The sequence below is a fragment of the Poecilia reticulata genome, chromosome 6 (assembly GCF_904066995.2).
Source record: "Poecilia reticulata chromosome 6, P_reticulata-male-v2, whole genome shotgun sequence".
NCBI lineage: Eukaryota > Metazoa > Chordata > Actinopteri > Cyprinodontiformes > Poeciliidae > Poecilia > Poecilia reticulata.
Genome location: NC_088835.1, coordinates 17,852,004 through 17,866,867, shown reverse-complemented (window position 1 = coordinate 17,866,867; position 14,864 = coordinate 17,852,004). Strand labels below are relative to the sequence as shown.

Here is a 14,864-nt window from a genome sequence, read left to right as displayed (position 1 = left end):
CCCCCAGCTTAATACATAGTAGGCAAAAAAGATTGTCATATCACAGACATAAAAATGCTTGAGTAGGAAAATTACTGGAAAATTGTAGGTGGCTCTTTTCATCATATTTTAAACTTTCGCTTGCGGATGTTCCATATAGGAAATAAAGTCATTGTGAAAATACTTAAATTGTGTACATTTTTACGTAACCCTCCTTAGGACTCTACTGATGTGTGGTACTTAATATGTTAGGGAGAAAAGATTGACTAGTTTTCAAGATAAAACCTGAATTTGACAGCAGACAAAGAAACAATGTTGACATTAAATTATAGCACATTTTAATTAGATATTGTTCATACATATGTCATGATGTTCCTTTAGTTTAGGCCTACTCCCTTATGTGTCCACTGTGCTTGTTTAGTGTAGGCAGGTGCTGGACACATCAGTTTCAGAGAGGGAACAGGAAGGCTCAGAGCTCAGCAATGGAATCAAAGTATGCGTGTTTTCATGGGTGACATTTTTATCTGCCCAAAGTGCATGTGTGTGTTGTGTGCATGAAGGCCTAAATAAAATTCTAAAGTTTGTTTTAATATTTTCTCTAGCGTTAATGTGGGAATTATGGCCACGAGCGAGGACAGAGACGAAGAGATTAGGCAGAGAGTGAGGGAGGAGTCAGAAACGATAAACATGGTTGAAAGGAAGAACTTAGATGAGAGTGTTATTTCTGTACGCCCAATCAATCTGATCTAAGTTGTTTTTAAAACAGTCCTTTCCCAAATATACATCCCAGACTAACGTCCATACTGGTTATGGGTGGATGAAGGAAAGCTAAAATTGTGCTTATGGATTAGCTTAGAAATCAATGTTGAAATGCTCAGGACTTTGCAAGGAACCCACAAAATTAAATCTACTATTTTGTGATGTCATCTTAATGCATGGCTCTTTTAGATTAACAGGCCCTGAGGAAGACCCTGAAGTGGACAATGTCTTCACCTTCTTTTTTGCTGTTTGCATTAATAACATGAGATTGAAACACTGAAGTAATCCAATTTCCTGGCATTATGTGGTAGTAAATAAGTACCCCTCTGTCAAGTAGATTAGGTTTACAGTTTGTTTCTCTGGTTTCAATTGGGACTAAGTAACTGGCAAACCAGCCACAGAATAATAGATTCAGAGAAAAAAAACTTAGAGTGATACAATGAAAGGATTTATAGAGGAGCAATATCTGATTTAATTCAATTCAATTTTCTCATATTGTGCTTATTTACAACAAGCGCTGTGTCAGGGCACTTTTCAAAAAAAAAAAAACCATCAAATTTATTACAGAAATATTCAGTCAATTCAATCCAGTCAGATCGATTTGAAGTCATACATTCCAATTTGATAATAGGCATTGAAAAATTCAGTCTTTTTTTTTTTTCAAAAGCTTTTTTTTTTTTTTTTTTTTTTTTACTTTGTGAGAGATTTCTGGAAGTGTTGCGACCGTTGCTCTTGACATATGATGTTGCTTATGGGGGAAATAAAACAGCTGTGTGGGCTCACAGAAGCCATCGGTCACGTCAAGTGCTTCCACTTGAAATCTCATCCAGAACTCTGTTGGTTCTCTGACGGCCTGCATAAATCGGACAGAAGAAAGATTCCACAATGATTAGTAAAAAAAAAAAAAAAAAAAAATCATAATGCACCTTAACTGCTAAATAAAGCAAACACTCCAAATCACACTTCTATAATGTCACTGTCATTTTTGTATTCTCAGTAGTGCACCGTGACAGCGAAGACTTTCCTCAATACATATTATCCATTCGTCCATTATTTTCTGTTTATCTGGGTTTGGGTCACAGATTCAGAGACAGCAGCCACAGAGACCCAGACTTCCCTCTCTGCAGTCACGTCAGCCAACTCCCCTGGAGTTGACCAGGGAGACTTAGGAGATACATTATGTAAGACAGTGAAAGTACTTTTAGTTTTTGGAAGGGGTTTCTTTCACTTCAAGTTAAATTAAATCCTTAAAAAAGATGCTTTGCCCCTTGACGAAAACCTTCATATTTAAACATGTACTGATTGTTTTTTTGTGTACAGTATACCAGGCAATAAATCAACATATTTATGATCACACTGACATAGGTTGCTTAAGGTGGGATTTGACAGTGATGGATGTGGAAATGCTTTCATAATTAAGATGTGATTACATTTAGGTGTTGCATGTTGGTCCTTTGAGATGTGATACAAATTAATTAAGGGACATTTATTCTCAGCATCTTGGTCTCACCATGGGAACAGTGTAAATTGTTCTCAGATTATGCTCTGCTAAACACTCAGAACATGCAGAACGTCAACGCCTTGATAATAATGCTTATTAGGTAAATGTAAATGCATGCCTAAACCAAATTTCTTCAAGTGAGCCTAACTGGGTTTGTCACTTATGAGTGATAGCTGACTAAAGTTCATCCATCAGTACTGACAGTGTCACTCTACCCTCTGCAAGGGATATTGTTCTGCTTAGTATTGCAAAAGCAAAACACTCAGAAGCCAAGACACCAAAGTAAAAGGTCTCAGATGTATTTTCAAGGGAGACAATATCTTAGTATGCATATTTTCCCCTGAAGCATTGTGTGTCCTCTACTTGTTGTTTTTAGTGACAGTTTGTGAAAATGTGAGAGGCGTAATCATGCTGCAGTGTACAATTTTTTTCCAAGGCTGGGTGTGCAACAATTTAGAGCTGCTGCCAAAGCCTTCGTTCCAAATCCCCTGAATTCAGTACAACAGAACTGCTTTGGAGAGATCAGGTCTACACTCCCTTTGCAACAATGCACTGTCCTCTCTTTCATCTCTAATGGAAGAGGCAAATAGTCATTAATCATAGCTCGAAGTCTTCCTGCATCGCATTGCAAAGAATCGACTGCAGACACCACACACACACAAAATTACATTTAATTTTCAGAGCATGTCACATTGCGGATTGTGTAGGAAAGGGAACAGGAGACTATCCTGACATGTATGGGCACAGTGACAGACAAGAGCACACGCATAAAATCATGAGGACTTATAAAGCACAGCAACAATCACATGGGTTACTGCATATAGACCAGGCCAGTACATTCCATCATGATTCATTTCCAGCCAAACAAAGGCAATTTTTACCCCCTAGCCTTGCCTTCACCTCTGAGAATGAAGCACAGGCAAGGAAAACATAAAGTTTAGGTTGTTGCCTCATTACAAGCAAAGTGCACGACGCTAATTGGGTTAGAGGAACTGAGTTGTACCTAGAAGCAAAGGCAGCATTACATTTGGGGCATATTTGATCTGAACCCTCTGGGATTACAGATAGAAAACTTCAACAAAAACACAGATTTACTCTGAGTATTCGTGAGTGTTGTAATTAAATCTGTGTTGCTCAATGTTAAGAGCTTCCTGTTTACGCGAACTCAATGTCATTCTTATTAAATTATTTTCAGTCTTTGCAATGTCTACTTAAGATTTCGTGTGGTGAGCAATTCAACCTCACAAGTTGATTCAATTAACGGTAGGAGATTCCTTCATGCGTATTCTAGCCTTTTTGTTAAAAAGAGCAAAAAAAAAAAAAAATCTAAGAGCTCCTTGGTTTTCTCCTCAACTCAAACAGATGAGGTCGGTGTATAATGTAAAATATTATTTTGACATCTACATTTCTATTCTTTGTTGAACTGTTAAACCGTTTTCTGCACATGAGAAAGTGTCTTGACTTTAAGTGAGATTTAGTGGGAAAAATATAAACTTGGAGATTTGATTTCAATGTTTATATTTTATGCAACAACGTATGCATGAACCGTTGCATACATTTGGTATGCTGATGCACAAAAGCTTCATTTCACTGTGTGTAACCGGATGTCTAAACAGCCCACCAAACTTTAGACTTGACAGAATGATATCAGGCAAATGTTGTTCTCCAAGCCATTATCAAACAACCAATATGAAAAGACTAGAATTAATATTTAGTAACCAGAAGCCATGCAGTTCGGATGGACTTTTACTATTTTTCTGGTTAGTAGATGTAGTAAAAACACAAAGGTCATATATAGTACAATCATCACATGCCAAATATTCTATCCTGTGGTTCCAATACTTACATTTTTAAATCCAACATCTCATGTCGCTGACTTTTGTTTCTCGTGTTATGCGACAACTGCTGCCTTTTAACTGTGACAAACAGTGTTAACTCTGTGTCTAATCGATCTGATGCTCGCCTATTCTTCACATATCCAGATCTTATGGTATCCCATCTGTCTGCTGCACTCTTCAGTTCCTCTGCTCCTTCTCTTCCACTCTCTTCAATCCTACTCATTAAAGAGAATGTAATCATAAAGCGGAGAAAATCTGATTACAGCTCTCATATTTGGTTTTAGTAATTGGGCATTCTCCAAAATACCATATTTATTCCATGATCTCTCGTTTTGTTAGTCTATGCCAAATATTTGAAAGAGTGTGTGCCTAAAAATATATATCTTTTTTTCTTGATTCTGATTGGAGATTTTGTTTGTTTGAAGTTTCATATTTGTGATTCGGTTGCCGGCTTTGCTGAGTCCAGGACCCCCAGAGTCCTCTCTCTCCTCACTCACATCCTCCAACACATATGTCGTTACTGATCAATAAAGTCAAACAATCCTTAAATATCTAGAAAAGAATATGCAAATTTTTATTAACCTTTAAAACAAGACCAACTTTCAGTGGAGTCACAGAAGTAGAACTATTTTAAATTTTACATCTAAATACATTTACAGACAGTTTTCACATCTCATAAAAAAATTATATTCATCTGAAAATTACAACTGGCAACAGGATCACCTTAGATTAAGTAAAGAAAATATATAGGCTAGTCAGATTTGAATGGGGATATTCAGCAATTATCACTACATATACTTTATATGCACAGTTTATGAGATCTGAAACATTTACTGGATGTGTAAAAACACAGATTTTGTTTCTTCTGTTTTCAACTAAATATTGTTTACATTTTTGTTAGATTTCTTTAAGTCAACATTGTGCGTCGTTCATTTCATAAACAGAATGCATTAACACTGCCAATATCATACAATACTGTGTAGTATTGTACCATAAAATGCAATAAATCGTGTCATATTGTATTAAACTGTGGCATATAATAATACTTAAGGACTTTTTCACCAAATCCTACTCGACCGAGGGGACTCACCAGAAACACCACTGAATGAGATCATTTGGTGGTTTGCTGACTCAGAGTAAGGGATTGAATTGAAAACGTGATGGACTCAAAAAAAAAAAAGTAACCTTACCACAGTGTGTAGCACACATTGTCACAAGAAGCATGGAATACTGACTGCCTCAAAGGAGACTTGTATCCTCACATTAAGTGATATCCATTTATTGTGAGAATTTTATCTTTTGATAAGTTTTTTCTGTCTTTCTTCAAATGAAAACCGGACACTTTAAAAACCTGTAACTCCCATAGATGAGACGTATGCTTCATCCAGCCCTTATGCCAGGGAATGAGTCACTCATCTCTTTGAGAAGTATTTATTTCAAGGTCATGACGCCTCATTCATCCTTTCAAATTCACGCGTATTTATCCATTTTGAACTCTCACCAAAATTGCTTCCTTTTTTGCACTAAGATCACCCTCTTAAGTCTTCAAAAGAGTACTATTTTGCAACTTTAGAATACCATGGGCAATTGCTTTTTGAAAGGCCCACTATATTTCCCTTTTACTATTGATAAACATGTAAGCAGCTTATTTTATTTTTATTTTATTTTTTAAAGCACATGACCTTCAGCTATAGCTTTGTTTAACTGACTACAAAGGGCAAAGAGATCCCGCTTTGGCCTTTGAGGGATCAGGAGTTCTTGCAACTTGCTGGAAAAGAAAAAAATGCTTCTTGAAATCAGGATAACCAGGAAACGGAGGTGCCTTGCCAGAACAGATGCTCCAGTTTCCGTTGAGTGTTTTGTCTTTTTTGCTTGGCTTTGTGTGAGTGTGCATGGCGGTCAGTGGATCCACACTCGGAGAGACGGTTGCAAGGAACAGCAAATGTTGCCGGGTTGCTAATGCTATTCCCATGCCAATTTGCTGCTTTTGCACGTTCATTATGACTGCAATTATACAGTTGGTGTGTATAGGAAGTATGAGTAAATGAATTAGGCAGCAGCATGTTTTCGAGTGGGAGTGGATAGGAGAAAGTAATGCTGTCTCCAAACCTTTTAATGAGGAGGAAATTTTGCTTAGGACAGAGCTTTGTTAATGGAATTTGAACTTGATTATCGGACAGCAGATGCACATTGAATACACTGTTGGTCCTCTCTGTCCTAATCTATGTACAATACTTGTCATCAGGACTCTGACAACAGCAAATACCCTCTGCATTATCTTTTTTTATTTGTTTTTTTGCATCCTGAATAGTAAAACAAACTCACATTACGTTCAGCTTATCAAGTTGTTTATTAATCACATGACAGTCAAATCCCATATTAAAGTGCTTTTTAAAATTCTTACAAAGTCTTACTGGGGAGAGAAGACCAGAAGAGAATGTTGGTTTGATTAAAATAATTCAGACCAGAAAAAGAAGCTCTTCTGTGAAATTAAATCAGCCACATGGGTAGGAGGAAAAGCAATTAATGACCTTTTTTTGTTTTCGGAGCTAAATGTTAGAGTGAGGTTAAAAGATGTGCACATTATCTTAGTTAATTATTCTGCTGATTGCCTTGAAGTAGAACTGGTCTGTTATTGCACAGACTCCAGCGTTGTTTAATTGAGTATTTTCAAGTTCTATGTTTAAAGTGTATGAAGAAGCAGAATGCATTCCACTTTAAAATGTTCACATTTTCCCTGCATTTTAATGACCATTTCGGTTTTCTAATTAATGCTGCTCTTTTTTATGTGTTCTGTTTTACTTCTGTTATGATGATATTTTCTGTGTCCAGATGCATCTCAATTAATTAGAATATAAGTGTAAGTTGTTTAATTTCTTTTGTAAGTGAAACTAATTAACATAGGCTAATATGGATTAATTATATATGCAGGGTATGTTTTGAGTATGTTTCTCTATTAGATTTGATGAAAATGAAAATTTCTCAGAAAATTTGATAACATAAAACCAATGGATGGGTTTAAACAAGTTAAATCCAGAAAGGGCAACCTAGCAAAAAGCGTCTATTCACTGTACAATGCACAGTGGGTAAAATAACCAATAAGCAGCGTTACTAAACCAGCAAAAAAACTTTTTCCTTTGGTTAGCTTTTGAACATGACAGTCCAAACAACTAGGCTCAGCAGCAGATCTCCCCTCGCCGATCTAATTGCTGGTCCATTTAAAGACGGCTTGGAAAATCATGTTACTATATTTTAACAACTGTTTTAATGGCTGAAAAAAGTGCAAGGGATAGAAGGCGCAGATACAGGAAATGCTGGAGACATTTAAGTAATAGTTGCCATGTAAGTGACAGTTATGCCCATGATTGCGGGAAAAAACCCCAAAAAACTTTAGCATCACATACTTTGGCTTTTCGGATATGTGAAAGGAAAAGTTGAACTGAAAGGAGGTCAAAATTTAACGAAGTTGCAGTGATTTGTCAGAAAATACGAACATATAGAAAACATGAAGGCGATTGATCTGATTAGTGGAAAATTCGCAATTATTGGTGAAAATTGCAAGTCTATGCAAAATTTGCAAATGATGACTAAACTTGCACAAATAGGTTCTTTCTCCCCCTTCGCCTCACAGGAGCTCCTCCAAATGCTCACCTAGTGATAGGGATCACCTTTTATTTGCTCCTTCGATCAACTGCCTCTCCACTTCCAAACGTTGCTCCCCTGGAAGGAAAAAACAAGACAGTTACTGATTACACATGCTCCCTGCCAAATGTTTCTGCCTGTGGACCAACTCAACTTCCCTAGGATCTTTCCTTCACCCAAACAGTAAGATCTTACCCACAGGTAATTCCTCCTGCAATTCTCAATTAAACATGTACTTTCTGTATTCAGTGCTGATCCAGATTCGTTTCCCATCAGACTCTGACATGACTTTCATCATCTGCTTATTGTTCAATAAACGGACTAAATCTTCTCCCGGTTCCCATGTTTGTGCCCACTTCAGAGTCACCCACTAAGATTATGACACATATTGTGTTCAGTTTGGATAAAAAAGAGAAGCATTTATCACAAACAACACTTTTTTTTCAAGTTGGAGCTCAATTCCCGTTTTTTATGTGTATTTATTTTTGAAATGTTGAATTTGAACATGTCACGTGATAACATTATATTTGAAATTAGTACAACTTCAATAAAACTGCTCTTAGCAAAGTTGCAGAGAGAGATATGCTAATATAAGAACATATTTCTCATACAGAAAGGTCAAGATTACACATTTCTTTTCATTTTCAAAGTCCAGAACAGATATGTTTTTGATTTAAAATTTTCCTCAGGTGTATGTGTGGCATTGTGTTGACCTTCCAACAGATTAATCTTTACAGAGAGGACATTAAATATTTAAAATGCTTGTTTTACACATTTAAAACAAGCACCAGATGTGTTTAGCATTTAGTTCAGAGCATTTGGCTCAAAGCAGCATGCCACAGCCAACTCCGCTGGAAATAGTAGGCAGAGGAGAAGTCCAGGAGTTTTGGGACTCGTTGGGAGCCGTATCATGTTGGTGGAATTTTGTGTGACCTGTGGTGATCCTGTTAGCTAAGTGGTGGAGTCATCACCTAAACTGAACAACTGCACTGAGCTTAAATAACTAGATGACATATAGTGACCTGACTCAAAGAACATGCCGTACCTCAATCTCTGCAGGCTGACTCAGTTAAAGATATCAGCTACAACATTCAAGTTGGTCTTTTCAGCATTTAATGCTGCCATTAGGCAAGCATTTAGAGTAAATAAAACGGTACAGAGCAAAATGTGTTGCTCCTGCCAAGGGCAACTTATATACAGCCTGTCAGTGAAAAGTCAGCCAGGGTAAAAGTCATGACAAAATAAACAGGATGTCTCACAACCACAGTTAGTATACAGTGTTATGCTGTTTTGGGGAATGCGGGTTTTCAACACAACATTCCCTCTTGTCGATGATTCAGGAATACATTAATTCTCAAACTTTATGGAGAGATACGGAAAGGAATCGTCATAGCTGACTTGACACCAAATGTACTCTGTACATTTAAAATGAATAAAGCACACTTCTTATTTAAATAGTTACTTTCAAACTTAAATAGACAAAACGGTTTCTTAGTGCTAGAATAAAATACGCAGAGTATTCATTGTTTCTGGGTTACCAGGTTAAATGTACCATCTCCTTTGCTCCTCAGTTCCAAATGTCTAAACACGGATAGATGAAGTTTTATTTGAATAAAAAGATTAAAAAAGTTTTGTTTCTTTGAATTCTTTAAAAGTCCTTACAGAAGGAAGAAATGTTTATGATGTAAGAATATACATTGGTAAATACCACTGTTTTATATCAGGTTATTTAACTGTCATGTAAACATATTAAAAAACGTGTCTGAAAAAGCAGTATTTAGAAATAACTTTGTGAAAATCACGTGCATGGTTAGTCATACACCCTTAGTATATGTTTCCAATTGTTATGTTTCGCCTCTTTCAGGCCTTTCATCTGGATGAAACAAACAGAAGCTCTTTATGATGACAGAGAAAGGTTAATCTCAGTAGTGACCAAAGGATACAGGACATCCCTTTCGCACTCAATGAAGACAATTAAACTGGACTGTGTATCTCTTGCTTTCCTTTGTTGTCATATCACTTGATTTTTCTCTCTCTGTCAGCACATAGACACATGTTAGATTTGAACAGGTGCATCTTATTTAGATATAAGTAAATATGCCTCCAGTTGCTGCGCATGCAGGCCCAGTGGTTGTGTATCGATTTATTTTCTGAACATATTCCTTCCACATTAATTGTCTTCTGTTGTCAATGAACAGTAACATTTGCTTTAGTGTGCACCGACATAGCCTCAGGGATGTCATGATTAATGTACATCACTTAGTTCAGGTGCATCTATAGCCTCTAGACCATCTTTTTTTTTCCAGGGGCTGAAATCGTATCATTCAAATTCATGTCTTTGTTTACTAATATATCATGCAAACATGAACCATCATAAGTGCGTCAGAACTGCAGCCATCCATTTGAGCCAAGGTTAAAAAGATTTTATAATAAATACTGACTTGTGACTGTTGGCAGTTAAACAAACTAGGCGTGGTGGGAACAAAAGCGGGTGGCAGCAAGCACTTTTCCCGAGAGTTTGATGTTATGCGTCATTGAAGATGACAAAATGTAAAAAATGTTTAGAGAATCTGATTAAATATGTATTAAGCTAGATTTTCAAGTATCGCCCATCTCTGTCAAGTACGGCTTTGACAGAGAAATCCATCATGGTACAGTAAAATGCCAAAATACTGTGCAAGCATGAATATTTAGTATCATTTTTTTCCCCCGGAGTTGTGCGGGATGCTATAGATAAGGAAAGAGAGAAAACATAGTTTAAATATTACTTTTGACTTTGAAGCAATGTTATCTTTCTTTCTTAGGTCTGAAATCATTAATTATAAAAAAAATTCTTTATCCAAAGCATGGATTATTAGGTAATGCTTTGGGTGTCAAAAAGCTTATAGATAAGGAGACTGTCATAAGTTGTCTTCGGAAAATGTTGATACGCTAAATAAAAAGCCATCAGACATGTGAGCAGGCTGACATTGGGACAGAGCGGGAACAATGCTGTTTACAACTGCTCAATTAGAGAGATTAGTCAACCTCTCCAAGGTCACCACAACAAAGGAGGGTGTCCATGTAGCATAATCCCTCTAAGTCAACTATTAATTAGTTCATGGATGTCTGAGGACTAAAACACATTATTATGGGGCATATGGCTCATGGAAAAAGAAAAGTTTTCCTCAACCCTCACCAGATTAGCATTTACTTACTACAAGTTATAAGTGTTTTTTTTCTGCACTCATTTGATTTACTTACATTACATCCAGAGAGCACTCACAGAGCTTCACTTTTTCAACATTTTATCCAACAGCCTTATTTTGTGTTTGCCACATTTCATATTGATCTCTTTCCTCAAAATTGTACACACAAATAGGGGATTTTTTTTTTTTTTGCAAGTTCATTAAAAATAGAAATCCAAGAAATTACATTCGTGTATTTGCTTTGTACCTTGTTGATTTACCTCTGGCAGAGATTCCAGCTCCAAGTCTGAATATGATACCAGCTTATCACATCTATTTTTAAGCAGTCTTGCCCTTTCTTCTTTCCAGTATCTGTGAAGCCATTTTCTGATATTCCCAGAAATTTCCAATCAGATTCAATTCTGGACTCTGGCTTGGCCACTACAGGATATTTACAGAGTGGTTCTGATTTCATGCCATCTGTCTTTTCTTCTATCCTGAGTAGTCTTCCAGTTCCTGCTGCTGCAAAACGTCCTCACAGCATGATGCTGCCACCACCATGCTTCACTGAAGGGATTATTTTTGGCCTGAGAATGAGAGCCTTGCTCATCTCAAGGCAAGGAGGAACCTTCGTTTCAAGGGTTCATTTGACAACCTTGACAAACATTTAATAAGTTAAATGATTATGAACACTTTCACAAGTCACTGTCGGACTCAGCTTAAAAATCTAACGAAACACTGTATGTAACGTACCCTCAGGATTAAAATAAGTATTTTCCAGTAAAGACACAGCCAAGTGTGCAAACATAGCTTTACAGCAACAAACATACATCACCTGGCAAAATGATGTGAAGTGAGGCACAGCTAGTACCTTTCTGTTGTATACCTGCCAGCATGCTGCGTTGTTGTGAGCATTGAGCCCACACTGCAGTGCAAGCTGGCTCTCTTTGGGTTATGTGAGTAGGTATGGGGGCGTATTTGCAGAGAAGAGAGAAAATGAGAGATAGGAGCCACAGCCAGAGCACTGTCCCTGAGTGATTTTGCTTGGCTCCCAACAGCACCCTGTCAAATCCAAATGAGAAATTTCAGACATCCAGCGAGGTAGGTACTGAAAGGGGAAATGTTTTCCCACCACTGCTGAGTCCTATTTTGGACAATAACTTTAAGAGTTTGTTGGCTGACCTTCAAAGTAGAGGGAAAATAATGGATTCAACTCATCTCAGGGCATGTGTTAAGTTGATTGGGAGATGAAACGGTGTGAAAATGCATGCTGTTTCAAGATGAAATGAGCTATGTTGGCAAACTGACATTTGACTGTTAAGCTCTTGCTTTGATCTGTGGCCTGTATCTCCTTAAAGGATTAATATCTAACATTTGTTAATGTGTGAAGATATGGAGCAGATACAACATGGATTAGGGTGCAGGAATGTCTGAATAAATTATATCATCAGAGAGAACACCAAACTCTCAGTTCATGTTGAAATTCTGAGAATACTTTAAAATTCATATGTGAATGTCAATTAATTGTAGCCTTTGGATCACCAGCTTCCTTCCAGAAAATAAGTCGTTGTAGTTGAGGTTAAGCCTTATTTGTGTCAGGCAACACCGTATCGTAAAGGACAAGCGTTCAATAAACTGCCATACCCATACCCAATAGAGCTGAAAATCAGACAACTGCCAATAGATATAATACATATGAAATAGTCAATATATTAATAGTTTATGGTTGATCAAAGTAAGTCGGACTTCTCGGTTGCCGGAGATCTTCTCTTTAACTTTGAGAAAAGAGTAAAGACTTTAGAGAAGTTTTATTAAGTTAGATGTTTACTTTATAGAGACTTTCTTTCTCATTTCTTTTAAAGCTCTGTTCCACATATAAATAGGTCCACAAGGAACATCTGCACTGAGGGGAATTATTCACTCCCATCCAATAATCAGTAATTCCACACACCGACTCTACGTTGGTATACTGGTATAAGCAAACCTGATTATCATTTTCCACCTTATTTTACAAGGCGTTGGAGTGCACTTACAATGTGTATAATTTCCAACTGCTGAGCGGATGCTTCTTGTCTGAAGGGTCAGCTGTCACATAAATCTGCGACCATTAAAACAAAGCGGATTCTGAACTGCTGAGTTGGTTGTTTCCATTCTGTTAGTGCTTCATTCCAGTGGCTCACTCTAAGGACTTGTAGGATATATGGTAATTATGCCGTCAGGTGCATTGAAACTAAAACTAGGGTTAGGGAGGTCAGCCAGATGTTGAAATTGGTGCTTACATGTGGAAATTCTTTATCAAATGGGACTTGGTATTAAAAACTGGAACCTAGCACATATAACAGGCGCAATCCTTTAATCCACTTTTCATTTTAATGCTGAGTGCATTGAAATTCACTAATATTTATATATTTGACTCTTGCAAATACATGAACTCAGACAAACATGTTTTGATGCAATTATGTTTTTCTCTGTAAAACCTTTGTAATCTACTCATATATCAGTGCACATTACAAACACTGCAGAAGCGGTTATATTAGGAGATCAGGACACAAATGCATGAAAATTAATATCCTGTCTTCCAATTAGAGTGAGGAATTTCATAAACGAAATTCTTCTGGCAGTGCTTTAATTAGCTCACTTGTTCTTACTCTGGAGACCCTGTACCCTAGGGTAAAGTAACAATGTACCATTAAATTAGAAGGTGATTGAGATTAAGTACATATTTAATATATTTCAATGTAGTGACTGTACTTTGAAAACATGTACAAACATATACTGCTGAAGTTATTTATTCTTATTAACAATATGTATACATCTACCTAAGCTTCCCTGTGCTTTTTCCCCCACTTTGTGCATTTTCCCACTATGCTGTGTGTTAAGGTCTGAAAAGTCTGGAAAGAATTTCAAATACTCCCGAGCAGGTACCTGAGGGACAGTAAGAACTCTTGCCAGGCAATTCTCTATCTTCATGTGCTCGAAAATTGGATCAATAGCATTTAAAGCTCTAACATCTGGGAGGGGAGAAGTCTAAGAGTAAAATGTCACACGTCTAGTAACTGTTTTTTTTTTTTTACATTTTGTAGTAATGGGCTGTTTTTGTTTTTATTTTATTTATCTTTATCTTCAGAGATCTAAAATCAGACCCACATACCCAACTCCATTTGTTTTAGACGAGTGATAATTAGCATAAGCTATTCAACAAACAAAAAGTAGATACAGTGCATCCAGGAAGTATTCACAGTGTTTTCCTTTATCCACATTTTTTTTTATGTTCAGGCCTTATTCCAAATTATATGAACCCTCCCACGGTTTTAAGAGTCAGGAAATTTGGACTTCACAAGCTTTTCACCCTGTGTGTGGTCCAGCAGGGCCGCAATGACCCTCCATGCAGTTTTAAGAGGGATTTTTGTGTGTGGTTCCAAGAACTCACATTTTGACGGGAAACTTCCTCCCACTTCTCTGCTGTCCAACAGTGACACCGTTAACCAATAAAACCTGAAGGGACATTTTTGCTCTCAATATTACAATTTGTCAAGAGCATCAATATGTACTTTGGCTTTTTTAAAATGTTCTAATTTACAAGAGACAATAAAATGTCACTGAAAAGAGCAATTTGCGTTGCTTACTCTAGAGTAAATGACCCTTTATAACAAATAAAGCGCATAATCTGAAACCTATTGACATAATCGTTAATATTGTTTTATAAATGCAAAGGTTTCTGACCTTTGTCTGCCCAAGTGTTGACTGTCATCAGTCTTTAAAACATGGATATGTGTTGCTGTGTTTTTTTTTAAATATGTGTTTGAAAGAAGCTTAAAATTCCCTAATCACAAGCATCATTTCAACAGTTCTCCTTCAAGAAGCAGACAGCTTGGGGCAAATCAGTTTTTTAGCAGAGCACTTCTGAATAGAGCAAATTACATGCCATTAAAATTATAAACCAAAGGATTACACAGCAGATGCAGACTGAATAAATTT

The 14,864-nt window shown here is 36.9% G+C and overlaps 1 long non-coding RNA gene across 1 annotated transcript; it reads right to left on the bottom strand.

Moving 5' to 3' along the window:
* Positions 1 to 559: 559 nt before the first annotated feature.
* On the bottom strand, positions 560 to 9,275 carry LOC145551977 (uncharacterized). Its single transcript, XR_014087882.1, has 2 exons — positions 7,729 to 9,275; positions 560 to 1,591 (listed from the first exon to the last, which is right to left on the bottom strand). It is a non-coding gene; the product is annotated as an uncharacterized LOC145551977 (long non-coding RNA).
* Positions 9,276 to 14,864: the final 5,589 nt, after the last annotated feature.